The sequence below is a fragment of the Pantherophis guttatus genome, chromosome 3, assembly GCF_059756535.1.
Source record: "Pantherophis guttatus breed Tessera chromosome 3, ASM5975653v1, whole genome shotgun sequence".
In the NCBI taxonomy this organism is placed as follows: Eukaryota; Metazoa; Chordata; class Lepidosauria; order Squamata; family Colubridae; genus Pantherophis; species Pantherophis guttatus.
In genome coordinates this window covers 113,843,437-113,870,626 of record NC_142065.1, presented here as the reverse complement: position 1 = coordinate 113,870,626, position 27,190 = coordinate 113,843,437, and the positions used below count along the sequence as shown (strand labels likewise).

General features: G+C 43.3%; 1 protein-coding gene and 1 pseudogene across 8 annotated transcripts in view; both read left to right on the top strand.

Moving 5' to 3' along the window:
• SUCO (SUN domain containing ossification factor) overlaps positions 1–27,190 on the top strand; it is a 455,138-nt gene that overhangs the window by 368,193 nt on the left and 59,755 nt on the right. The window lies entirely within an intron of this gene.
• On the top strand, positions 788–27,173 carry LOC148114774 (uncharacterized; annotated as a pseudogene).

The following is a 27,190-nucleotide window of genomic DNA, read 5'->3' as shown; positions in this document are numbered from 1 at the left end:
GGGCGGCCACTTGCCCGCCCGGCAGTGCTGGCCAGCCCCAAATGCCACTAGTGGCTGAGGGCTTCCAACCCCAGCTGTTCCCACATGCAGTGGGGTGGCCACCACCATACTGGCTCACCCTGGGAAACCTGAAACCCTCACCGATAAGAGCCTTGTTCAACAGGAGGCCAGAGAAGCTAGTTTTGTTACTGTATCACGTGTGGAGCCATATGGACTGGTAATGGGCCTGTTTACCCAGACAAAGTGGCCTGCATGAATTCTGTGGTAGTGAGCCTGGAGGGAGACCAGGCAGAGTGGTTGATGCTTCTACATGATGAGAGGGTACCCAAGCTAGGGAATCTCGATGTCTTCCTAGACTAGGTGTGGGCAACCTGTGGCTCTCTGTGGCTCCTTGTTGGCTGAACCCACCACTTGCTGGCCCTGCCCCTCACCCTCCCCTCCCAGTCATTCCTCGCCTGGCCTTAGAAGGTAAAGGCGATGGCGGGGAATGGAGACTTGTTCTATATTCCAGAGCGGGAGTGAAGCGCCCCTGTATTTGCCTCATCTCGCGGGTGCTTCTTCCGGCCCTTGTTGGTGCTGTGCGCACCTTGGTCACTCAGGGAGATGTGTAACTTGCTCTCTGCCCTAAGACACTGGCCCGGCCCAGCTATGGCCGATGCTCCGTGTCGTAAGGGGCTTCAGGAGGAGGAAGAGGAGGGGACGCCATCTCCCCCATTGTGAAGAGTGCTAAATGTAACTGCTGTGCAAGGCATTGTGACAGCAGTGGGCAGGCCATGCAATAGCAGCTATGGTGGTCACAGCCATGCTGTGCCAGTGTCTCGGAGTGGAGAGCAAGTCGTGCATCTCCCCAAGTGACCTAGGTGCGCGCAGCACCAAGAAGGGCCAAAAAAAGTGCCCGCAAGATGAGGCAATTACAGGGGCTCTTCACTCCCGCTCTGAAATATAGAACAAGTCTCCATTCCCCGCCTTCGCCTTTACTTTCTAAGGCCAGGCAGGAAGTGACTGGGAGGGGAGGGCGAGGGACAGAGACAGGTCCAACAAGTAGTGGGTTCAGCCGACAAGGAGCCACAGAGAGTTACGGGTTGCTGGCGTCCTTATCTTCTCAGATCAGGCGAGGAGTGACTGGGAGGGGAGGCTGACGGGCTGGGCCAGCCAGTGGTGGATTTAGCCGACAGGGAGCCACAGCAGGGGGGCAAAAGAGCTTCATTTATCTGGGAACCTGAAATGACTCTTGATTTAAATCATAGAGAGATGAGAGAGAAAGAAAGAGAGAGACACACACAGAAGACACCAGTTTCCCACAGAAAACACCGGGAGCCACAAAACCTAGGTAGGCATGGCTGGGGGGGGGGGGTCATATGACTGGGTGGGAGTGAGTGACGTCAAGTTGGCCACATCCACCCAGGTTTTTTCTGTGGGAAACAGGTCCAAATGGATTTTTGCAGACCCCTGTCCTAGACAAACTCCACACCTTTTTTGGAGACAACACACAAGTCTGTAGAGCGGAGTCCAAGATCCGTGCCATCAAGCAGGGGAGTAGGCTGATGACTTGAGTACATATGCGAGCCTAGCCAGAAAGCTGAGAGGGTAGCCACCGTGGTTGCTAGTGTACTACTTTTGTGATGGCCTGAACCAAGAGCTGTACCATGCTTGCATGTCCCTTGGCCTCCCAGACGAGATCCACGCATATCAACAAATGTGGCAACAAATGTGGAACTGGATCTGATAAGAGTATAAAAGGCATGAAGAAGCCAAGGCCTGACTGAGAAGGAGCCAAGAGAGGCACTCGCTGGGTCAAAGGACCCCAGCCACCGCATCCTTTGCCCTGAGGGAAGCCCTAAGGTGCAAATCTGGCCTATGTTTCAGATATGGAAAGGAGGGCCATAGGGCTGCGACCTGTTGGGCTCTTAAGCCTAACCCCAAAGCCCATCGAAGACCAAAAAGACTCTGAAGAAGGCAAGGGAGAAGTCACGGGTACACGCCAAATCATAGAGATCTTTCCCCAAACCAGTGAGGGAGGGCACTCCAACTGCCACTGAAGCCAGGCTGACCCTTTCTGAAAGTGACAGCGAAGGGGAGGATGACCCGATGGTAAGTGGAACCATTCCCCTTTTACTACCTGGGTAGAGATCATAGTGCCCCACTCGGAAGTGAGAGGAGTTGTAACGGCTCTAATAGACTTGGGATGCACCTGATGCTTGTTCAGCAGACAGTGAATAGTTTACGATTGAGAGTAAGGAAGCTACGCCAACCCATGAAATTCAAACAGGTTGATCACTCAATTATAGGAGAGATGTCTGCTTCCTATCTGACTGAGCCAGTTAGCCTGAGAATGGACAGTCACAAAGGGACTATCGAATTCGTGGTGGCCCCGGAAATGGCGGAAGCCATGATATTGGGATTGGTGTGGCTGCTGAAGTGGAGCCCAACAATATACTGAGGAAGGAACAGGGGACGCTTAGTGATGACCCAGGAGAGCCTAAAACCTACAGGGAAGAAGCATAGCTAGCCCCAGCCACAATCAGGAGGAAAGGAAGGGCCCCAGTACTCAAGAATGGCTATCAAAACAGTGCCTCGGAAGTCCACCAACCACATGTACAGAGACCTTGCTGAAGCATTTATTGAGAACGAATCTGATGTCCTGTTCCCCTCCCCCCCCATCACCCTTTGGCCTGTGCAATTGAGAACTTGCTAGGGGCGAAATTCCGCAAACCTAAGATGTACACAATGGCCCCAAGGAGATGGGGGAACTAAGAGACTTTGCCGATAAAAATTTAGCCAGGGGCTTCATGCAGCCAAAAGTGTCCCAAGTGGTAGCCCCCATGCTATTAAAAGAGAAAAAAGACAGGTTGTTGAGGTTGTGCGTGGATTTTTGCTGGATCAACAGGGTCTGCATGGAAAACGTGCACCACCTCCTCCTTGTGAAAGACATGCTGGCTACTTGTCCAGAGGAAAAGTGTTTGCCAAGCTGGACCTGAGGGAAGCATACTACTGTGTGAGAATTAAAGAAGTGTTGCAAAAAGATGCGTGGTATGAGACCCATCAGAGAGATGACAATGAGGGGAGAACTGGCTTGCAAAGGAAACAAATTGTAGATTCATGACAGTCTGCGAACTCAAGTCCTGCAGTGAAGTCACGATGCCAAGCAAGCTGGCCACTTCAGGTTTCTAAAGACCCTACACTTGGACAGAAGGCAATTTTTGTGGCCGAAGATGAAAAAGGACATAGAGAGCTATGTGGTGAGTTGCCCCATGTGCGCTTCTATGAAATGACAGCCAGGAAAGATGCCTGGACTACTGAAGCAGGTAGTCAACCCAACCAACCCTGGGAGGAAATCACTATGGACTTTATAGTGGAGTTACCTGAAAGTGAGGGGAACACCATAATTTGGTCTGTTGTGGAACTATTCTCCAAGCAGGCCCACTTTGTGGCAGGTCCAAAACTCCCATCAACCCAGAGACTGGCCAAGATGTTCGTGGAACACATCTACCAACTGCATGGAGTGCCCAGGCGCATCATCTCTGATTGAGGAGTGTAATTCACAGCAAAGTTTTGGTGTGAATTCATTAAACTGATAACGTCCTCCCAGGGACTTCGCTCCGGAATCCATCCAAGTATGAACAGGGCCACAGAACAAGTTAATGCAGTGGTAGAGCAATATCTACATTGTTATGTTAAGTATCAAATCCAACTGGGCTGAACTGTTACCATTTGCAGAGGTAGCATATAATAATTCAGTGTATAGTAGCGCTGGGTTTGCCCCATTTAAAGTAACCTTAGGAATAGAATTTGTGCCTATGCCAGAATATCCAAAGGAGCCTCCTATCTCAGTAATTCTTACTGAGTGGATGGACTCCATAAAGGGGGCTTGGGGAAATGTGAAGAAAGCTCTAGCAAAAGCAAGAGAAGCACAGAAGCAACAAGCTGGTAAATAGAGGGCTCCTCAAAAAGAGTTCAAGGGGAAAATTGTATTTAACCATTAAGTACTAAGTATCACTAAGTGCTTGAGGCTAAGGCAACCGTGTAGAAAGTTAGATCCCAAGTATATATGGTGTTTTCCCTGAAAATTAGAGATAACCAGAAAATAAGCCCTGGCATGATTTTTTTTGGATACTCATGATATAAGCCCTACCCAAATAAGCCCCAGTTAAGCTCATCAGCCCTGGGGAGCATGACCAGCTCAATGTTGCTTGCAGGGGAGCACCTGTGCCGGTGGAGAGGGGAGTCCTGGCTTCCTCTTGAGGATGGGGGCTCCCCACCCCATTCTCTGGGGCTGTCGCAGGTGGGGCGGCGGACAGGAGGATGAGATTGGACAGCGGAGGCTGAGCATGTAGGAACTGCACTTGGTGCCACCACCATCCTGCCATGCCTTGCAGCTCAGCTGTGGCACCAACAACAGGTGGAAGCAGAAATACGGGGGAAGGACACAATCCAGCCCACCGGACTCACCGTGCAGCTGCCTGCCCTGTTGCAGCTGCATGCAAACAAAGATGGTGGGATGGAGTGTGTGGGCAGCTGCACAGCACATCCGGCAGGCCAGATTGCATGCCTCTCCCCCCACCTCTGCATGCTGCTTGGAGACCCAGGCCGGTGGTCGCAGCACTTTGACTCACTTGCACTGCTCCAGAGTCTGAAAGCAAGGAGTGTTCTCCTGGCCAGGGACAAGATCTCCGGCAGAGGTGAAATGCCATCCCTTGTGGCCCGGGAGAGGTGGCACAACTCACTGTACTTCAGTCTGCAGCTCCCATGATGGCAGCATGGCAAAGAGGCATGGAGGTGAGTGGGGGTGCCAAGGGAGAGGGGGCTCTTCTGGGGGGGCTCCATGCACTCAGAGGGAGTCTCAAATGCATCATGTTTTATATTATTGCATATAAAGAAGTTTCTTCTATAAATGAATTCTGCTGAATTATTTACTTGTGTACTGGCTGGATAGCTTCAGACTCTGATAGGTTATGGGCCCAGAGCACACCAGCCGGTCCAAATGCACAGTAAGACTGAACTGTAATCAAGCTGAGGGACAGCTTTGTGTTATAAGGAAAAGACAACAAGACTGAGAGGTCTTGCACGATGGCTGTTGATTTCAAGGAGAGTTCTCTGCCTCGATTGGGACAGAAGAATTATATTATTTGGGCTGCAAAAATGGAATGCTTCCTGAAGGCTAAGGAGTTGTGAGATATTGTTTTTAATCCACCCCAGGCACCATTGGTAGCTGCAGTTCAAAGGCAGCATGATAAGGCACTGTCCTACATGATCTTAAGTTTGGATGATGAACAATTCTTGAATGTAGCTGATTTATGTAGCCTGAATGTAGCAACAGCTTCCCCGGTACCTGGATGAAGCTGTCTATCTAGACCCGCTCCAGTCCGGCTTCCGGCCTGGGCACAGCACGGAAACGGCATTGGTCACGTTGGTGGATGATCTCTGGAGGGCTCGGGATAGGGGTTGCTCCTCTATCCTGGTCCTGTTAGACCTCAGCAGCTTTTGATACCATCGACCATGGTATCATGTTGCACCGGTTGGCGGGGTTGGGGGTGGGGGGCACCGTTCTGCGGTGGTTCTCCTACCTCTCTGACCGGTCGCAATCTGTGTTGACGGGGGGGCAGCGGTCGACCCCGAGGCACCTTGCTTGTGGGGTGCCACAAGGGTCGGTCCTCTCGCCCCTTCTGTTCAACATTTATGTAAAGCCACTGGGTGAGATCATCCGTGGCTTCGGGGTGGAGTTCCATCAGTACGCTGATGACACCCAGCTGTACATCTCCACCCCAGGCCACCCCAACGATGCCCTTGAAGTGATGTCCCAGTGCCTGGAGGCCATGCGGGCCTGGATGGGGAGAAACAGGCTCCGACTCAACCCCTCCAAGACCGAGTGGCTGTGGCTTCCAGCGTCCCGATATAGCCAGCTGACGCCATCGCTGGCTATTGGGGGCGAATCACTCGCCCCCACGGAGAGGGCTCGTAACTTGGGCGTCCTCCTAGACGCACGGCTGTCTTTAGATGATCATTTGACGGCCGTGGCCAGGGGTGCTTTTTATCAGGTTCGCCTGATACGCCAGTTGCGCCCCTTTCTAGATCGGGACTCTCTACGCACAGTCACTCAGGCACTCGTCACTTCCCGCCTGGACTACTGCAACGCTCTCTACATGGGGCTCCCCCTGGGGTGCACCCGGAGGCTCCAGCTGGTCCAGAACGTGGCTGCGCGGGGGTTTATGGGGGCGACGAGGCGCTCCCATGTGACACCTCTCCTGCGCGAGCTGCACTGGCTTCCGGTCGTCTTCCTGGTGTGCTTCAAGGTGTTGGTGACCACCTTTAAAGCGCTCCATGGCTTAGGGCCGGGTTACTTACGAGACCGCCTTCTGCCACCAATAGCCTCCCACCGGCCAGTACGCTCGCACAGAGTGGGCCTCCTCAGGGTGCCGTCCGCCAGACAATGTCGGCTGGCGACCCCCAGGGGGAGAGCCTTCTCTGTGATGGCGCCCACCCTCTGGAACAACCTCCCCCCAGAGATACGTACAATAACAGACCTCCGGATTTTTCGTCAGGCCCTGAAAACCCATTTATTTCAGCTAGCTGGGCTGGCTTGAGTTAAATTTTAAACTGATTTTAAATTGGGTTGTTTTAATTTACGGCCAAAATATTTAATTATTTTAATACTGTTTTTAAATTTTGTGTGCTCTGTTTTTACCTTGGCTGTGCACCGCCCTGAGTCCTATTTGGAGAAGGGCGGTATAGAAATTTAATAAATAAATAAATAAATAATAAATAATAAATAAATTTAAAAACTTCAATGGAGAGTTGGCTGAAATTGAGTAGTGTGCATGTGAGTGTGTCAGTATGCAATATTGTGCAATTATCGAAACAATTATACAGAGCCCAGCTGCTACCACAAGAGAGTGTAGAGAAGCATTTGCTGCACATGCAGACTGTTTATTGAGTTAGAACAGTGTGGAATGCAGATTCCTGATTTTCAGAAAGTGTTGTTGGTGTTAAATAGTCTTGATGAAATGTGGGACATTGCATTTTTGAATGCAAACCAGAACAGGAATTATGAATGGAAGCCCTTAAAGCCTGTTTGATTTCTGAAGAACAAAAACACCATTTTAGAAGAAGCCACAAGGAGAAATTCCTGAGGTGGGGGCCCAAGGAGCAGAGAGAGAAGAGCAACGGAAGAAATCAGATTACATTCCAAGGCAACAGACAGGATGTCTGCAGAGACCAGAGTAACAGAAGAGACCAGATTACAGCCCAGCAAAGATTTTCTAAAAAGAAGGAAAAGGAATGGCGGTGTTTTATCTGTGGTGATAAGACTCATTTAAAGAAAGACAAGGGAGAAAAACAACAGGTAGACAAGCTGCTGTTGCAAAAGTTAGCTATTGTAATAGCAGAGACAAATTATTAATAGACAGTGGGACAAGTCAAACAATTGTTAATAATTCTAAATTGTTTTTCAGAATGGATCCAGCTGGAGGAGATGCAGTATTCTTAGTGAATGGCCAGAAGGCTAAAGTCATAGGAAAAGGCAGTGTGCTAATTCCATGTCTGGAGGAAAAGTTTAGTAACATATTATATGTGTCTGAAATGGAGCATAATTTACTGAGTGTCTCCAGTCTAGACAAACAAAGGTTTGAGACCACGTTTGTAAATGGGAGATGTCTCATAAAAAGAAATGAGAATGTATATGCACAGTACATAAAACAGGATCATCTTTATGTGTAGCAGGGACAAAAGGTTCATTGTGCCCAAACATTGGAAATGTGGCACAACATGATTCATGCATTCATCTCTTGCATAGAAAGCTTGGTCAGGCCAGCTTCAGAGTTTTGCAAAGGATGCAACAGTTTGGAGAAGGATTAAACTTGAAAGGGTGTAAGGCAGGGGTGAAATGCTCCCGGTTCAGACCAGCTCGGGCGAGTAGGTGGCGGAGATTGAGGCTAGTTCGCCGAACCGGGAGCAATGGCTGGCTGGCCATGCCCCCAAACCGGTCCACGGCCCGCAGTCCTGCCATGCTTGCCTGCCTTCCATGCTGCCTTCCTGGCATCCTGGTGGCCAGCTTGTGAAGGCAGGCAAGCAGAAGTCCACATGGAAGGCAGGCAAGCATGGCAGGGCTGATGGGAAGGAGCTAGCAGCTTACTGCCCCCACCACCACCACTCAAGCAGCGGTTTCCCTGCTCGGCCCCGACAAGCTATGCATCCATGCAATGGGGTTGTTTTGTTCGCCGCGGTGGTGCTTCGGAAGGGCAGGTGGACATATTCATTATAGTTATCAACTGCAGACATCCGCCTGCTCTCCCGAAGTACCACCTCAGTGAACAAAACAACCCCATTGCGCTGCGCCTCCTTCTGCAGCCAAACGCACCCAGCTGTGTGTGCCCTTTCCTCAAATGGGCTGTGCATGGGGCGCTTGGAGAGAGAGCGAGCAAGAGAGCTCTCCAACCTCTGTTTTTGTCTGTGTATGTGAGAGAGAGGGAGGGAGGGAGCGATCTGAAGCCAAGGCACCCAAATTTCTGGCAGTGGCGCAGGCAGCTTCTGAGCAGCCCTGAGTCAGCCAGCTCCACCTGACCTATTCCCTGAGTCTTGCCGTTCTCCTCACCGCCCCCCACCCACCCCACTCAAGCAGCGGCAGGCTCTGCGGGACAACGGGACCTCTCATTTTTCCCACAGCACGGCGTACACTTGCTACCTCTGCTTGTCTGCTTGCAAGCGATGATCTTCTCTTGGGATGCTGGTGCGGGCACCATGGATGCTTATTGGGGCTGAGCAGGGAAGCTGCTGCTTGAGTGGGGTGGGGGTGGAGGCGAGGAGAACGGTGAGACTCAGGGAGTAGGTCAGGTGGACCTGGTTGCTCAGAAGCTACCCGCGCCACTGCCAGAAGTTTGGGTGCCTCGGCTTCAGATCGCTCCCTTCCTCACACACACAGATACACAAAGGTTGGAAAGCTGTCTTGCTCACTCTCTCTCCAAGCGCCCCATGTACAGCAGAGTGACGTGAATGACGTCAAACTGGCCACACCCACCCAGTCACATGACCACCAAGCCACGCCACACCAAGTCACGCCCACAGAACTGGTAGTAAAAAAATTTAGATTTCACCCCTGGTGTAAGGCATACTTGAACTGTGCAGTATGTAAATCATCAAAGTCCAAGGCATTCCTAGTAAGCAAGAGTAGCACAAGGCAGACAATAAAAACTCTAGAGCTGGTACATGCAGATTTGGTGGGCCAATGCAAGCCAGATTGGAGGATCAAAATATGCACTGGTCATTGTAGATGATTACAGCAGTTTTGGTTTCTGCTATTTACTAAAGAGTAAAATAGAGACGCTACAGAAATTTAAGCAATGGGTAAGCTTCATAGAAAGGAGATATAAACAACAGATATGTCAGCTGCAAACTGACAGGTTCAGAATTCATGTCAGGAAGTTTTCAACAGTGGCTGGGACAGTTAGGAATAAAACATAGACACACAAATCCATACACAGCAGCTGGCAATGGTGTGGTTGAGAGGCGGAATGGTGTCTTACAAACAATGAAGGACTCATTGCTAGTGGATTTGATCTGAACAGGTCATATTGGGATGAAGCCATGTTGACTGCTAATTATTTAATCAATATGCTATGGAGTTCATCTATTAATGATACTCCATATGCTGTGTTATATAGGAGAAAACCATCTCTGGCACATTTAAGGGTTTTTGGAAGCAATGCAGGGAGCGTATTCCAAAAGAAATCAGGAGAAAAGGTCAACCAAATGTTCAGGTTTACGGGCTATGAGCCTTGGCTCAAAGAGCTATCACTTTAGCAATGGAAGCAAGAGAATAGTCATTTCCAGGTCTAGCTTTGCAGAGCAAAATTGGAACAGAATTGATGCCAATTTTTGGAATGATCCACTTAGTGATGGTGACCCACTTAGTGGTGGTGTCAGCGTTCAGGGAGGAGAAGGTGAAAAAAGGGCAAGAAAAGGATTCAGGAGAAGATAATGACTCAGATATGAAGCAAGAAAGGGTTGAAGCACAAGAGCAGTTAATGCCACGCCGGTCAGAGCAATGGAACAAGGGGATTCCACCTGACAGGTATTCTGCTAGTGAAGTAAAGGTGTGTAATGTGTGGTATGAGTCAAGAAACTATAAGGAAGTATTGGCATTAACCAAAATTGAACAAGGGAAGTGGAAAGAAGCCATGGATAAAGTAATGAAATCCATGGGTGAACATAAAGTGTTCACATCTATGACTTTGTCACAAGGTTGCAAAGCCGTAGGATGTAAATGGGTGTAGAAAAAGAAAGTACTACCCAACAATGAGGTCCAATATAAGGCAAGATTAGTGGCACAAGGTTTTTCACAAAGGAAAAACATGCACTATGATAAGGTGTTCACACCTATAGTAAAGAGTGAAAGCATAAGGTTGGCACTAATGTTAGCAGCGGCACGTAGCCATAAAATTTGGCATTTTGATATAACCAGCAGCTCAATGCAGAATTAGAGGAAGAAATTTGCATGGTTCAAGCACCAGGGTATGAAAGTAAAAAGCCTAACACTGTGTATAAATTGAACAAGGCCTTTTATGGGCTGAAGCAGTCAGCCAGGAATTGGAATATCTGATTAGATATGGCATTGAAGGGTCTTGGGATCAAGAATTGCAAGGCTGATGGTTGTATATATACTGGAAAGTTACAAGGTGGGGATTGTCAATTATTAGCATTTGTGGAGAATCTTTGTTTCATTGCAAAAGATCTGTCACAGGTAAAAGAATTTGCTAATCAATTAGAGGGAAAAAATTGAATTGAAAGATTTGGGTGAAATACAAAACTTATCATGGTGTAGTGATACAAAAAACTCAGAAAGGTTGTTATGTTCTCAGTCAAAGAAGGAAAATTGAACAGCTGTTGGAAAGATATAACATGAAGGATTGTAATTCTGCTCCAACACTTATGAGCACAGATTTTCATAACAATTTGGGTGAGGACAAAAGTGAAGCCTGTGATCAAAAGATATATCAGTCTGCAATAGGGAGCGTGCTATATCTGTCACGGTGGTCCAGACCAGACATAGCTTGTGCAGTAAGCATCTTAAGTCACTTTACTGCTGCACCAACGCAATTGCATTGGATGGGTGTAAAAAGAATTTTCAGGTATTTGAAGGAACTGTGAATTTGGGTCTTCAAATACAGGTCTCTGAAGAATTGAAGTTGAAATGTTATGTTGACAGTGATTATGCCAATAATGTAAAGACCAGAAAGTCCAATTCTGGGATTGCGGTATTATTTGGAATGGCTTTAATTGGTTGGAAGTCCAGAAAGCAAACAACTGTAGCCATTTCTACTGCAGAGGCAGAATTTATTGCTCTATCTGAACTTTGTTCAGAGGTAACGTGGTACGTACAGCTGTTAAAATATTTAAACGTAAAAGTAAATGATGCTGTAATCATTATGAGGATAATGCTGCTTGCATTAAAATGGCAACAGATGACAGAGTAAAAAATAGAAGCAAGAGAAGGCTTCCGGCGGTGTCAACATCATGCAGGGGGTGAGGAAACGGGGCTGCCGTTTCTGGAACCTCAAACTCTCTATTAGAAGCTCTTTAAGAGCACTCCCGATCCCGTAGAGACCGGGAAGTAAAAGAGGTAATCTTGAAGCCCCTGGGCGCTATGCAAGCGTTGGAGGGAATATCAGACGAACCTCTTTAAGATGGTGGAGAGGAAGTCGGCCTCAGGGCAGATAGGAGCGATGGCGGCCGCCTAGAGTGAAGCCAAAAGGGACTGTAGTTTCGTGTGGTTGTGCAAAGGAACCCCAGACGGAAGAGAAGAAAAGGAGAAGCGCGGACTGAGATGGGCGCAAAACTATTGGATTAACTAACAGCGGTGAACTAAAACAGAAGCGCAATAAAACGTAAAAAAAAACAGCGTGAGAAAGAAGAGACCCGTAGAGTGACTAGGCAAGATCGGAAGACTGATAATCCCAGGACCCAGAGACGGTGGTGGAGAAAGAAGGAGCCGGAGAAGGAGATAAACTCTTTAATCTAAATAACAACGAGGCCAAAAGGAACTTAAAAGATTTTTGAAGTGCCTGTGGGACTTTAAAACAGAGCGGCGTTATCAGTGATTGTAGAGAGAAAAAAAGACTCGAGGGGAAGGAATCTGACACGAATGGACTACAGGAAATAGTAACATTTACAGCCACTGATGAGATCGGAGAAGAAATGTTAAATACCATTAAGGAAAAGGAGGAAAAAAAACTTTCCTTTATTTCTATATTTGATAAATTGTATTTTTATATATTAGTTACTAAGATAATGAAAAACACGGGTGGAATAGAAATAATATCGTAACCTTGAAATATATATGTATTGTGAATCTATAAAATTTGAAAAAGGGGAAGGTGAATGAATTACAACCTAGGCTGATTGAAAATACTGTAAATAAGAACTGAAAACTTGTAAAATAATAACTAAGTAATGTTAAGTGATTAGTAATCAATGGAAGTGTGATCAAAGTGTGTTAACATTATAAGGGAAATTAGTGATTAAGAATTATATGTTAGTGTGGGAAAGTTTTACACGAGCATTAAAAATGTCAACTATATCTACCATAATAAAAATGGGGAAAAACCAGCTGTAAATACCACAGCAATGGTGGCATCACCACTACAACAAAAAGCATGGTAGGAAAAGAAAAGGAGAAAGAGAAAGAGGAATTGACACTAACTGTCATGCAAAGCATGTTTTCAATGATCCAGGAAACACTGTTAAAAACTCAAGAAAAAATGGCAGAAAATCATGAAGAAATGAGAATATTTAATGAAGAGATTAAAAATGAAATTGGAGAAGTTAGAGAGGATATTAAAAATATGAACAACAAAATCAGAGATATTCAACGATCAATAATAGAAAATGAACAAAGAATCAGAAAAGCAGAAGCAAAAATAGATCAAGTAGAAACAAAGGTAGAGGCAATGGAGCAAAAAGCCCTTCAATTAAATAAGGAACTGTCTGACTCAATAACAATGCTTGAGATGGAGAAAGCTTCATATTTTCTCCGTTTTCAAAATATAACACAAGAAAAAGATGAAGACTTGGGTGAAAAAATGGCGGAGATAGTGTCAGAAATAATACAAAAAGACAAACTAGAAATAAAAGGACAACTGGACGAAATATACCGCATACATACAAACTATAAGAAGGCATCGCCTGGTGAGAGAAGTACATGTCAGATTTTCCAAACGATCAATCAGAGAGGAGATATATAGGAAATCTAGAGAAGGGACGTTGACATACAAAGGAAAAGAAATTATAGTCCTAAAACAAATTCCCCAAAGAACCAGAAATCAACATCAACACTACCAATTTCTAACAACCCAATTGAACAGATATAAAATAATGTTTAGATGGTTAACTCCGGAAGGGATCTTGGTCACCTGGGAAGACAAAAAATACAAAATAGATACACTAGAAAAAGTGAGGGAATTTTATAATGTGCACTTTGACCAAGAGGAAGAACAGGAAAGTAAAGAAGAAACAGAAATTAGAAGCCAGGAAGAAGAGCAAATAGAAGTGGTGCGAGAGAAAGAAGTAAGGAAAAATCAAGAGAAAGAGAGGAAAGAGAAGGGGCAAGAACAAAATCTCGGATGGAAACAAGACACACCAAAAAACAATTACATTAGATAATGGAAGAGGCAATGAAACTTTTTTCTGTAAATATAAACGGACTAAATGCACCAAAGAAAAGATCTCAAACATTTACAAAATTACGAACATTAGGAGCAGATGTGATATGCCTTCAAGAAACACATATTAAAAAAGGGTACAAAAATATTAGAAAATCCAAAATTAGGAAAATTATATACATCCCTGATTCAAAAGAAGAGGAGTAGCGGTTTACGTAAAAGAAAGAATAGATTCGAAACTATTATATGCAGACGAGGAAGGCAGAACGGGGATGGTTGAGTTAATACTAGAAAGCAGGAAAATACTATTAGTAGTAATATATGCCCCTAACCAAAATCAACAAGAATATTTTAAAGGAATACATAAAAAAATAGTAGAATTAAAATATGAAGAGATTTGTCTAATTGGAGACTACAATGCGATAGTAAATGTGAAAAAAGATTATAAAAGTGGCAAAAAGAACAAGAGAAAGAAAGAAACACTCCCAAAAGAATTCTTTGACATGGCCATGGAAATAAATTTGAGAGATGTTTGGAGGGAAATACACAAAGACGAGAATCAGTTCACTTTCTATTCCCACCCTCACCAATCCTGGTCCAGGATTGACATGGCCTGGATGACTGCGAATATTAGGAACGGGGTAGAAAAAATAGAAATAGAAGTAAATCAATGGGCAGATCATAACCCAATTCTTGTAATCTGGAAGGGGAAAAAAGGGTTTAGGAGGTGGACAATGAATCAAAGGATATGTAAACAAAAAGAATTCAAACATATGTTAGAAAAGGAATTAGATCTATTTTTTAAGACAAACAAAAAAGAGGATACTTCCTTACAGAATACATGGGATACGGCAAAAGCATACATAAGGGGCTTGACTATTGCTTATTTAGGAAAGAAAAATAAAGAAAGGAAACAGAAGATAGATAAATTATATGAAGAATTAAAGAATATAGAACAGAAACTTCAACAGCATCCTGATAATAAAAAAATAAAAGAGGAATGGAAAACAATTAAACATAACATAAATTTGATAAATCAAAATGAACTAGCACAGAAAATAAAAATGGCCAAACAGAATTATTTTGAGTTTGTGAACAAAATAGGTAGATGGTTGGCGTACAGATTGAAAAAAGACAAAGATAAAAGAATGATACACCAATTTAGAGATGAAAAGGGAGATATTCAATATAGCAGGGAGGAGAAAAAAGAAATTATCCGGACATTTTATGCAAATTTATATAAACAAGAAGAAGTAGAGGAAGAAAAGATAAAACAATATATAAAAGGATCGGATATGCCAACAATTACAGATGAACAAAGAGAAATACTAAACAGGCCAATAACTAAGACGGAATTAGAATTTGCACTGAAAAAACAAAAAAATAACAAAACACCGGGGCCAGACGGGCTCCCAGTGAAGTTATATAAAACTGTACAGGAAACAATAGGAGAAACTATACTAGAGGTATATAACGAGGCTCTGGAGAAGACAAAAATCCCGTCAACCTGGACGGAGGCAATAATCACAATCATACCCAAAGAGGACACGGATCATAAATTAATTCAAAATTATAGACCAATATCTCTATTGAACACAGATTATAAAGTGTTTGCAGCAATTATAGCAGAAAGAATTTAAAAAGTATTGAATAATTATATCCATCTGGACCAAAATGGATTTCTGCCAGGCCGTCAAATCAAGAACAATATGAGAATAATAATAAATGCACTTGAATTTTATGAAGCACATCCAGAGAAACAAGCTTCGCTGGTTTTCCTTGATGCCCAAAAAGCATTTGATAATTTAAATTGGAAATTTATAAAGGCGCAATTAGAGTATGCAACTTGGAATAAAATTTGAAAAAATCATTGGAGAAATTTACACAAAACAAACAGCAAGAATAATTCTGAATGATGACACAACAGACCAATTTGATATTACAAAAGGGGTTAGACAAGGATGCCCACTGTCTCCATTATTGTATATCTTAACATTGGAAATCTTGTTAAAAAAAATTAGGGAAGACCAAGAAATTCATGGATTAAAAATAAGACAAGAAGAATACAAAGTTCAGGCTTTTGCCGATGACCTTGTATTTATAGCAGAGGAACCATTACAAGTAGCACCAAAACTGTGCTAGAAAATAGAAGAATTCAGAGAGGTGGCTGGACTAAAAATAAATAGAAATAAATCGAAACTAATAGCAAAAAACATTACGAAAAATCAAGAAAAGGAATTGGAGAATAGCACACAAATTCAAATAATGAAGAAAATAAAGTATTTAGGGATCTGGCTGTCACCAAGAAGCTCATCAATAAAAGAAAACAATTACGACAAATTAATAGTACAGATAAAAAAAGATTTGGATAACTGGAGAAACCTACAGATCTCATTAATGGGAAGAATCTCCACTATTAAAATGAACATCCTACCAAAATTATTATATCTATTCCAGGTCGCTCCAATAAAATTAGAGAAAACGTTTTTTGAAACATTGAATAAGATAATCTCTAAATTCATATGGCAAGGGAAGTGACCATGAATTAAACTTAAACTACTCCAAGACACAAAAGACAGAGGAGGAACAGCACTCCTGGATTGGGAACTCTACTATCAAGCGGTGGTGTTATCATGGGTAAAGGACTGGATGGAATTAAAAAACAGCAGGATATTAACAATTGAAGGCCACGAACTGCAAATGGTCTGGCACTCCTTTTTATGGGATGAAAGATATAAAACACATACCTATTTTAAAAGACACACAATTAGGAATACACTACTACTAATTTGGCTAAAAATTAAAAAACAACACTACACAAAAATTCCGAATTGGCTATCATCATCAGAAGCGGTAAGACACCCAAACTTAACAGAACCTAAAAATATAATTAGATACAAAGACTTAATTGACTATCAAGGGAAACTGAAAACCAAACAACAATTGGAAATAGAGCTAAATAGAGAAGTCAACTGGTGGACTTTTACACAGATCCAATCCAAATACAAGGAACATATAAAAACATATGAAATCTACAGAGAGAAACAAGAACTAGATAAAATTATATTAGACTCACAAGAGAAATTAATTAGTAAAATCTATAATTTTCTATTGCGATATAAAAAGGAGAAAACAGTAAAGGATACGATGATTAAATGGATGCAACATTTTAAACATACAATAGATTTGGAGAAGTGGGAGGAATTATGGCAAATGAATATAAAATTAACATTAGTGGTGGCATACAAGGAGAACCAGGTGAAGATGTTTTATAGGTGGCATATGTCGCCCACAAAATTGGCAAAAATTCATTCAAAGAACAGTTCATTATGCTGGAAATGCAAAAAATCGCAGGGTACCTTTTACCATCTATGGTGGACATGCCCGGCAGCAAAGAAGTTTTGGTCTAACATTAAGAAATGGTTGGAACAAATAACAAAATTACAAATAGAGATGAAACCAAAAACTTTCCTGCTAGGAATCTTCACAAAAATATATCCTAAAGATATAAAATACCTGATAATACATATTCTAATGGCAGCTCGAATAACGTACGCAAAAAATTGGAAACAAGAAAAAATCCCAATGGAAGAAGAGCTAACAGATAAAATCGCACAGTGTGCTGAAATGGATAGACTAACAAAAGAGATTAACGAAAAAGAAGAGACAGAGTATTACAAAATATGGGACAAATCGTACATATGGTACAACCCCGCTAATAAAGATACATAGGTGCAAGAAGAATAGAATAAAGATGTAAATAGGTATATTAATAATTTCCTAGGGACAAGTAAACATGAACGGGAATTTCAAAACAAAAGTATAATCCAAATATAAAAATTGCTAAGGAATCCTAAGGGGAAGGGAAAAAGAAAAGGAGGGGGAGGAAAAGGGAAAGGAAAAACTATTAGGCTAAAAATAAGGGGGAAATTACAACTGTATTAATTGAAGGACCACTACAAAATATTGCTTTAAGAGGAAAATTTACTTATACGTTGAATGTTTTGTAAAAGTTTTTTATATGTGTTTTATATGTGTTTTAATAAAGTTTATAAATTTAAAAAAAATAGAAGCAAGCATGTGGATATTAAATATTGTAATGTAAGAGAAGCCATCAATTAGAATTTGCACTGAAAAAACAAAAAAATAACAAAACACCGGGGCCAGACGGGCTCCCAGTGAAGTTATATAAAACTGTACAGGAAACAATAGGAGAAACTATACTAGAGGTATATAACGAGGCTCTGGAGAAGACAAAAATCCCGTCAACCTGGACGGAGGCAATAATCACAATCATACCCAAAGAGGACACGGATCATAAATTAATTCAAACAAGAGATTGCATCGGTAAGAGAAACGAAGGAAATAAATTGAGTGTGCTACAGCTATAGAGTGGGAGAAGAGAGTGGAGAGATCGAGACTCCAAAGCAAGCAGCAACAGCCAGATAAGCGGCGACGAAAAGGCGAGAGAAGCAGAAGAATTTTTGACAGACAGTGACAGTGCGAAAAGAGAAAGGGCGGTGGAAACGGAGAAACTCCTCTAGATATACCAGCAAAAGAAGTGTGGATTATAAAATAAGCAGAACGAATAGAGGAAGGTGCCTTGGATCAGAACTGTGTGTGTGTGTGACAAGAGAAATCACAGATCGGAAAAGATAGCGAGCAACGGAAGAAAGAAGCGGTTTTGACAGACAGCGATAACGTGAAAGGAGAGCAAACGACTGAGATGGAAAGCTACAATACACACAGCCAGATATTGACTTGAAAGAGGTGTGGATTCTAAATAAAATAAATAAATTGTGAAGGAAGACAGCGTTTTAAGAACAAGGATGGTGAGTCTGACAGAAGCCATTAAAGATTAGGGACAGTGAGCGAGTGACTGATTCAGAACAGGGATTGGAGAAGTGGTTGATAAATAACAGAGTGATAAACAGAATAGACATGGAAAATAACGAACTTGAAAGTTTGAACTAATCACGTAAAAGTGTTGAATTTGGACACTTGGACATTTGGGGTGAGACATTAAAAATAATTGTACAGAGGAAAGAGCATGAAATAACGCAAGAGTGAAAGAAGATTAAAAGGCAGAAGAATAACGAATAACGAAGTATATATATATAATTGTTTAATCTTAGTAGAACTATTTATTAACAATTAAGAACAGTTGATTGTGAGAGATTGATAGTTAATCAGAATTTAACGATTGAGATAAATTTGCCTTATTGCTATCTATATTAATTACTTACTTAGTCTTCTATCTACTTATTGATTTACTTATCTATTTATATTAATATTAGTAACTTCTAGCATTGTTTATCTATTACCATAGTTGATTACATATATTGTGTTAATTATATTAAGAACAAATTAATGAATTGTTAAACTCTTAAATTTTTTCCCTCACTTCCCTCCTTTTATTTTCCTTCCCCCTTATATATGGGTATTGAATACAAAAGCTTGATTAAGTATACAGAAAGTCATAGAGAAATATATATTGTGTGATAGAGTGGTCAAATATGTATCAAGGTGATAAGAGTATTAATATAGATAAATTTATAATATCACGAATACAGATTGCCATTTAAAGATTGGTATATTATACAAGTTTAATTATTAATATAGACAACAAACTTAAAGATACTAAAAATAAATTAGTGTATGAAATTTTGGGAAAACATAAAGAGTGAAAATTATAAGTTCAGGCACAACTATAACTAAAATGAACAAGAAAATAACCTTGAATCAGGCATCTCTTACAGCATCTCCTGCACAGCAAAGATCAATTGACACCATGTTAGGAACAGAGAAAGAAAAGGTAATCTCCACTTCTAGTATACAAAACATTCAGTCAGTGTTGGCAATGATTCAAGAAGGAATGAATAAGACATAAGAATCTATTGCGAACAACCATGAGGAAACAAGAAGAAACCATGAGGATTTGAAGTCTGACATCGGAGAAATAAAAGATAATATCAAGAAAATGGACGACAAAATAGAAAAAATACAACAGAATATCGTGAAAAATGAGCAAAGGATTCAAAAGGTGGAGGTAAAAATGGAACAAACAGATAAGAAGATAGAATTGTTGGAACAAAACCAGGTGAATTGGAAGAGTCGATCACCTATCTGGAGGCTTCTTTCTATCTTAGGTTCCAGAACATAGCGGAAAGTAAAGACGAAGACCTAACAGAAACAATGGCAGGAATCCTAGCAGAAGCAACACAGAGAGACAAGATATCCGAAGGGACATTGACGAGTTTTATAGAGTCCACACAAATTATGCCCGCAGGCACAAATTGCCAAAAGAGGTGCACATCAGATTCATCAAAAAAAAACTATAAAAGAAGATATCTATAAAAAGATGAGAGATGAGGCAATTTTGTACAAGGGGAAGGAGATAATAACTCTCAAACAGATTCCAAGAAGAGTAAGGGACCAGAGGAAAAATTACAATTTCCTAACAGCACAAGGTGATGTTCTGTTGGCTGATACCGGGAAGGCATCTTAAATCTCTTGACAAGAGAAGAAATTTAGGATTGACAGTTTGGAAAAAACCCAGGAATTCTTCGATCATCATTTTGTGCTAGAGGCAGACCAGGAAAGTAGAGAACCGGAGAATAAAAGCCAAGAGGAACAATCCACAGAAAAAACGGAAGGAGAACAAGAGGAAAAGAGAAGATTGGAAAGAGAAAGAATGGAAAGAGAGGGAGTGAGGGAAAAAACACAAATAGTAACAAGAAACACAAGAAGACTAAGGACAACGAATAGATAAGAATAAAAATGGAACAGGAAATAAAAATGATCTCAATCAATATAAGTGATTAAATGCACCAGCCAAGAGAACCCAGACATTTACAAAATTACAAAAATTGGAGATGGATATTATAAATTTACAGGAAGTCCATATCAAGAAACACCACCCAAAAATATTGGAGAATCAAAGATTAGGAAAGCTATACACTTCATTAGCAGAACAAAAAAAGAGAGGAATTGCAGTTTATATTAAAAAAACATCTGAAAACAAAACAAATATATACAGACGAAGATGGAAGGGTCTTGATGATTGAGATACAAATAGAGTTAAAAACAATTCTACTGATCTCGATTTATGCACCAAATGGAAATCAAAATGAATTTTTCAAAAAAATACATGATATACTGTAGTAAAAGAATTGGAATATGAGAATATTTGTATTATAGGTGATTTTAATGCAATTATGGACATGGAAAAAAATTACCAGAGTAATAAGAAAAATAAAACTAAGAAAAAGACACTTCCAGATACCTTTAAAGACATGACACAGGAATTACAGCTGCAAGACGTATGGAGGGAGGTGAATAAAGAAAAAAAACAGTATACATTCTATTCTAGCCCACACCAATCGTGGTCTAAAATAGACATGGTTTGGATGACGTAGAGGAAGTAGAAATATCAACAAATACGTGGGCAGACCACAACCCGGTAAAAGTAATATGGAAAGGATATCGAAGAAAGAGAAGATGGATGATGAACAAGGAAATATTAAAAGACAAGATTACGCACAGATGATTTTTTTTTAAATTTGATTTATATGCCGCCCTTCTCCAGAGACTCAGGGCGACTTACAGTGCGTTAAGCAATAGCCTTCATACTTTTGTATATTTATACAAAGTCAGCTTATTGCCACCGCAAACTGGGTCCTCATTTAACCTACCTTAGAAAGGATGGAAGGCTGAGTCAACCTTGAGCCTGGTGAGATTCGAACTTACAGTAATTGCAGACAGCTGGTGTTAATCACAATGCTTTTAGTCTGCTGAGCCACCAGGCCCTTGATTGAAAAAGAAATGAATATATTCTTCAAGATAAATACAAAAGAGCAAACCTCACTCCAAAACTTATGAAATACGGCAAAGGCCTATATAAGAGGCTTGACAATTGCATACATGGCAAAGAAAAATAAAGATAAACAACAAACAAGAGACAATTTGTTAAAAGAACTTAAAACACATGAATCCAAGTTATAGAAAGAACCTCAAAACAAAACAATTAAAGGAAAAATAAATTTGACAAAACATAAAATTAATCTGATCACACAAACAGAAATAGCAAGGAAAATCAAATTAGCAAAACAGAACCACTTTGAACACGCAAACAAAACAGGGCGCTGGATGGCGTACAAATTGAAAAAAAGAGAAGAGAACAATACACCAACTGCAAGATGACACAGGAGAGATATACTATAGAAACGAAGATAAAAAGAAAATAGCAAAAACTTTTTTTCAAAATTTGTATGAACAAGAAGAGATTTTGGAAGAAGATATTAAAGAATATTTAAATAAAACAAACATCCAAGGATTAGAATAAACACATAGAGAGTTACTGAATAGACAAATTACCATGATAGAATTAACGTTGTTAATAAAGCCCCCCTCATTCACGATCTTATTCAGGAGGGGGAGGCGGAACTGGCGGGTATTACGGAGACCTGGTTGGGCCAGGAGGGGGGAGTCCCCCTCGTGGATATATGCCCACCAGGCTTCCGTGCATTTCATCAGCCGAGAGCTCAGGGCAGGGGCGGGGGGGTGGCGGTTATTATAAAGGAAGGTCTGGATCCGAGGGAGTCCACTGTTCCACAGATAGCCGGATGTGAGTCCCTCTTTGTGAAGTGGGGTCGTGGAGTACAGATGGGCTTGTTGGTCACGTACCTGGCTCCCTGCCACGTGGCAACGGCCCTGCCCGAGCTGCTTAACGTTATAGCCGAGGTGGCGGTGGACACCCCCAGACTTGTCATCATGGGGGATTTCAACCTGCCATCTATTCGTGAAACATCTGAAGTGGCTCAAGAGTTCATGGCTTCCATGACGGCCATGGACCTTACTCAGTTAATTCATGACCCCACTCACACAGGGGGACACACTCTGGACTTAGTTTTTGTCTCTGGTCAGTGGTTGAGTGGCCTTGATATAGGGGATATAGCCATCGAACCCTTGTCATGGTCTGACCACTCGCTCCTTCGACTGGACTTTCTAACCGCTGCACCCTGCCGCAGGGAGGCGGGACCGACCAGGTGGTTCCGCCCCAGGCGCCTGATGGACCCTGATAGGTTCCAGATGGAGCTTGGGCCATTTCCTGAGATTCTGGCTCATGACTCGGCTGAAGACCTGGTGGCCGCCTGGGATAGTGCAGCTGCCGGGGCCTTGAACCAAGTCGTGCCTTTGCAGCCTCTGACCCGGCACCGAACTCACCTAGCTCCTTGGTTCTCCGAGGAGCTGAGGGAGATGAAGCGCCAGAAAAGACGCCTGGAGAGTAGTTGGAGGACCAGCCGCTCCGAATCTGACCGAACACTGGTGAGGTCTCATATTAACACCTACCTAGTGGCGATAAAAGCGGCGAAAACTAGCTATTTTGCCGCTCTTATCGCGTCATCAGATAATCGCCTGGCCGCCCTGTTTAGGGTGACCCGCTCCCTCCTCCATCTGGAAGTGCGGGATGACCCCTTGCAGGGCCGAGCTGAGGATTTTGTGCAGTATCTGTATGACAAAATCGCTCAGATTCGGGAAGGGCTGGCCTCTGACTGGGTATGTCCGGACGGGATGACTGAGGCAGGTCTTGAGAGTGTTATCTGGGGGGAGTTCGATCCTGTGGCTCCCGAGGACATGGACAGGGTCCTGGGACGGCTGAACACGACCACATGTTTATTGGACCCGTGTCCCTCCTGGTTGGTACTGGCTTTCCGGGAGGTGACACGAGGCTGGCTCCAGAAGATTGTTAACGCTTCTTTGAGTGAGGGGGTCCTGCCGGCCGCTTTGAAAGAAGCGGTTGTGAGGCCCCTCCTCAAGAAGCCCTCTCTGGATCCGGCTGTTTTGGCTAACTATCGTCCAGTCTCCAACCTTCGCTTTGTTGCGAAGGTTGTTGAGAGTGTGGTGGCGCAACAGCTTCCCCGGTACCTGGATGAAGCTGTCTATCTAGACCCGCTCCAGTCCGGCTTCCGGCCTGGGCACAGCACGGAAACGGCATTGGTCGCATTGGTGGATGATCTCTGGAGGGCCCGGGATAGGGGTTGCTCCTCACCTCTCTCAGCGGCTTTTGATACCATCGACCATGGTATCATGTTGCACCGGTTGGCAGGGTTGGGGGTGGGAGGCACCGTTCTGCGGTGGTTCTCCTCCTACCTCTCTGACCGGTCGCAATCTGTGTTGACGGGGGCAGCGGTCGACCCCGAGGCACCTGGCTTGTGGGGTGCCACAAGGGTCGGTCCTCTCGCCCCTTCTGTTCAACATTTATGTAAAGCCGCTGGGTGAGATCATCCGTGGCTTCGGGGTGGAGTTCCACCAGTACGCTGATGACACCCAGCTGTACATCTCCACCCCAGGCCACCCCAATGATGCCCTTGAAGTGATGTCCCAGTGCCTGGAGGCCGTGCGGCCCTGGATGGGGAGAAACAGGCTCCGACTCAACCCCTCCAAGACCGAGTGGCTGTGGCTCCCGGCGTCCCGATATAGCCAGCTGATGCCATCGCTGGCTATTGGGGGTGAATCACTCGCCCCCACAGAGAGGGCTCGTAACTTGGGCGTCCTCCTGGACGCACGGCTGTCTTTAGAAGATCATTTGACGTGGCCAAGGGGGCTTTTTATCAGGTTCGCCTGATACGCCAGTTGCGCCCCTTTCTAGATCGGGACTCCCTACGCACAGTCACTCAGGCACTCGTCACTTCCCGCCTGGACTACTGCAACGGTCTCTACATGGGGCTCCCCCTGGGGTGTACCCGGAGGCTCCAGCTGGGCCAGAACGCGGCCGCACGGGGGATTATGGGGGCGACGAGGCGCTCCCATGTGACACCTCTCCTGCGCGAGCTGCACTGGCTCCCGGTGGTCTTCCGGGTGCGCTTCAAGGTGTTGGTGACCATCTTTAAAGCGCTCCATGGCTCAGGGCCAGGGTATTTACGAGACCGCCTTCTGCCACCAATAGCCTCCCACCGGCCAGTACGCTCACACAGAGTGGGCCTCCTCAGGGTGCCGTCCGCCAGACAATGTCGGCTGGCGACCCACAGGGGGAGAGCCTTCTCTGTGGTGGCGCCCACCCTCTGGAACAACCTCCCCCCAGAGATACGTACAATAACAGACCTCCGGATTTTTCGTCGGGCCCTGAAAACCCATTTATTTCAGCTAGCTGGGCTGGCTTGAGTTAAATTTTAAACTGATTTTAAATTGGAATTTTTTAATTACGGCCAGAATATTTAATTATTTTAAACAGTTTTTAGATTTTGTATGTCTTGTTTTTTACTTTGGCTGTTCACCGCCCTGAGTCCTATATTGGAGAAGGGCAGTATAGAAATTTAAACAAATAAATAAATAAATAGAGGCAAAGAAAAAACAATAAAACTCCAGGACCATATGGCATACCGGCAGAATTCTATAAAACATGTCAACACCCAATAGATGAAATCTTACTTGAAACCTTCAACGTGCACTCTTGAAAGCCACAATCCCCAAATCTTGGACTGAAGCCATCATTACACTTACTCCAAAAGAAGAAACAGATCAAACACAAATTAAAAATTACAGGCCGATCTCACCATTAAAAGTAGATTAAAAATTATTTACACTGATTATTACATAGAGACTAAAAAGAGTAATTAATAAGTATATTCACCCAGACCAGAACGGCTTCCTTCCAAAAAGGCAAATAAAAAACAATATGAGATTAATAATTGATGTCTTGGAATATTATGAAAAAAACTCAGATAAACAATTGGCATTAATCTTTTTGGATGCGCAGAAGGCTTTTGACAACTTAAATTGGAAATTCCTCGTATTACAATTGGAAAACATGAAATTCGGTGACAAATTTTTAAATATGATTAAGAAGATTTACTCCTCCCAAACGGCAAAAATAATGATAAACGGAGACATGACAGAACAATTTACAATACAAAAGGAGTGAGACAGGGATGCCCCCTATCCCCCCTACTGTTCATATTATCTCTAGAAACATTACTAAATGAAATTAGAAAAGATAAAGAAATAAAAGGATTAAAAGTCAAAAAAGCAGAGTATAAACTTCAAGCCTTCGCAGACGATGTGGTTTTTATTATAGAACAGCCAATATTAACAGGAACTTAATTATTAGCAAGAATAGAATAATAAGAAAAGGGTGGCCAGACTTAAAATCAATAAACAAAAAACAAAGGCATTAATGAAAAACCTTACAAACCAACAAGAGAAAGAATTAGAAGATAAATTGGGAATACAAATCTCAAAAAAGGTAAAATATCTAGGAATCTGGCTCACTAACAAAGGCTCATCAATTAGAGAGGACAGTTATAATAAATTGGCAAGACAAATAAAAAAGGATTTAGAAATGTGGAGTAAGTTACAACTATCGTTCCTGGGAAAGATTGCCTCGATTAAAATGAACGTATTACCCAGAATCCTTTATTTGTTTCAAGTAATTCCGATAAAACCAGGGAAGGATTTTTAAAAAAGATTTCAACAAAATGATTGCAAATTACATCTGGCAGGGGAAGAAAGCAAGGATCAAAATAAAACACAAAATACAAGAGAGAGAGGAGGATTGACTGTCCCTCAGGCGGGTGTGAGTCTCTTCTATTGAAGTGGGACCCTGGAGTTCAGTCGGCCTTGTTGGTCACATACCTATCTCCCAGCTACGTTGCCACAGCCCTGCCCGCACTACTCGATGTCTTGACTGAAGTGGCACTTGAACTCCCCAACCTTTTGGTTGTGGGAGATTTCAATCTGGCTTCGATCGGCGAATCATCTGAGACAGTCCAGGAGTTCATGGCTTCCATGGCAACCATGGACCTGACTCAGGTTATTCAGGGCCCAACTCATAGGGGAGGACACACACTCGACCTGGTTTTTCTCTCTGGGCAGTGGATAAATGGTCGTGGTAGGAGGGAACTTTCCGTCGCCCCCCTCTCATGGACTGACCATTTCCTCCTTAGACTGGACTTTCAATCTGCCAACCCTTGCCGCTGGGAGGCGGGACCCATAAAATGGTTCCGCCCCAGGTGCCTGATGGACCCAGAGAGATTCTTGACGGAGCTTGGGACATTCCCCACCTCTCAAACCTGTGATTCGGCTGAGGATCTGGTGGCATCCTGGGAATGGGAGGCTGCCGACACCTTGGACCGAATTGCATCTTTGCGGCCTCTGAGCTGACGCAGATCCCGGGTCACTCCTTGGTTTTCCATGGAGCTCCAGGAAATGAAACGTTGGAAAAGACGCCTAGAGGAGAGTTGGAGGTCCTCACGGTCTGAATCTGATCGAACACAGTTAAGAACCCATATTAGGTCTTATCTAGTGGCGATGGAAGCGGCGAAGTGAGATTACTTTGCCGCCCTCATTGCATCTGCAGAAAACCGCCCAGCGGCCCTGTTTCATGTGACCCGCTACCTCCTCAATCAGGGAGCGAGGGAAGACCCTTTACAGGGCAGAGCTGAGGATTTTGTACAGTTTCTGCATGATAAAATCGCTCAGGTTCGGATCGGATTGGACTCTGACTGGGCAGAATCCAATGGGTAGGTCTTGAGAGTAACATC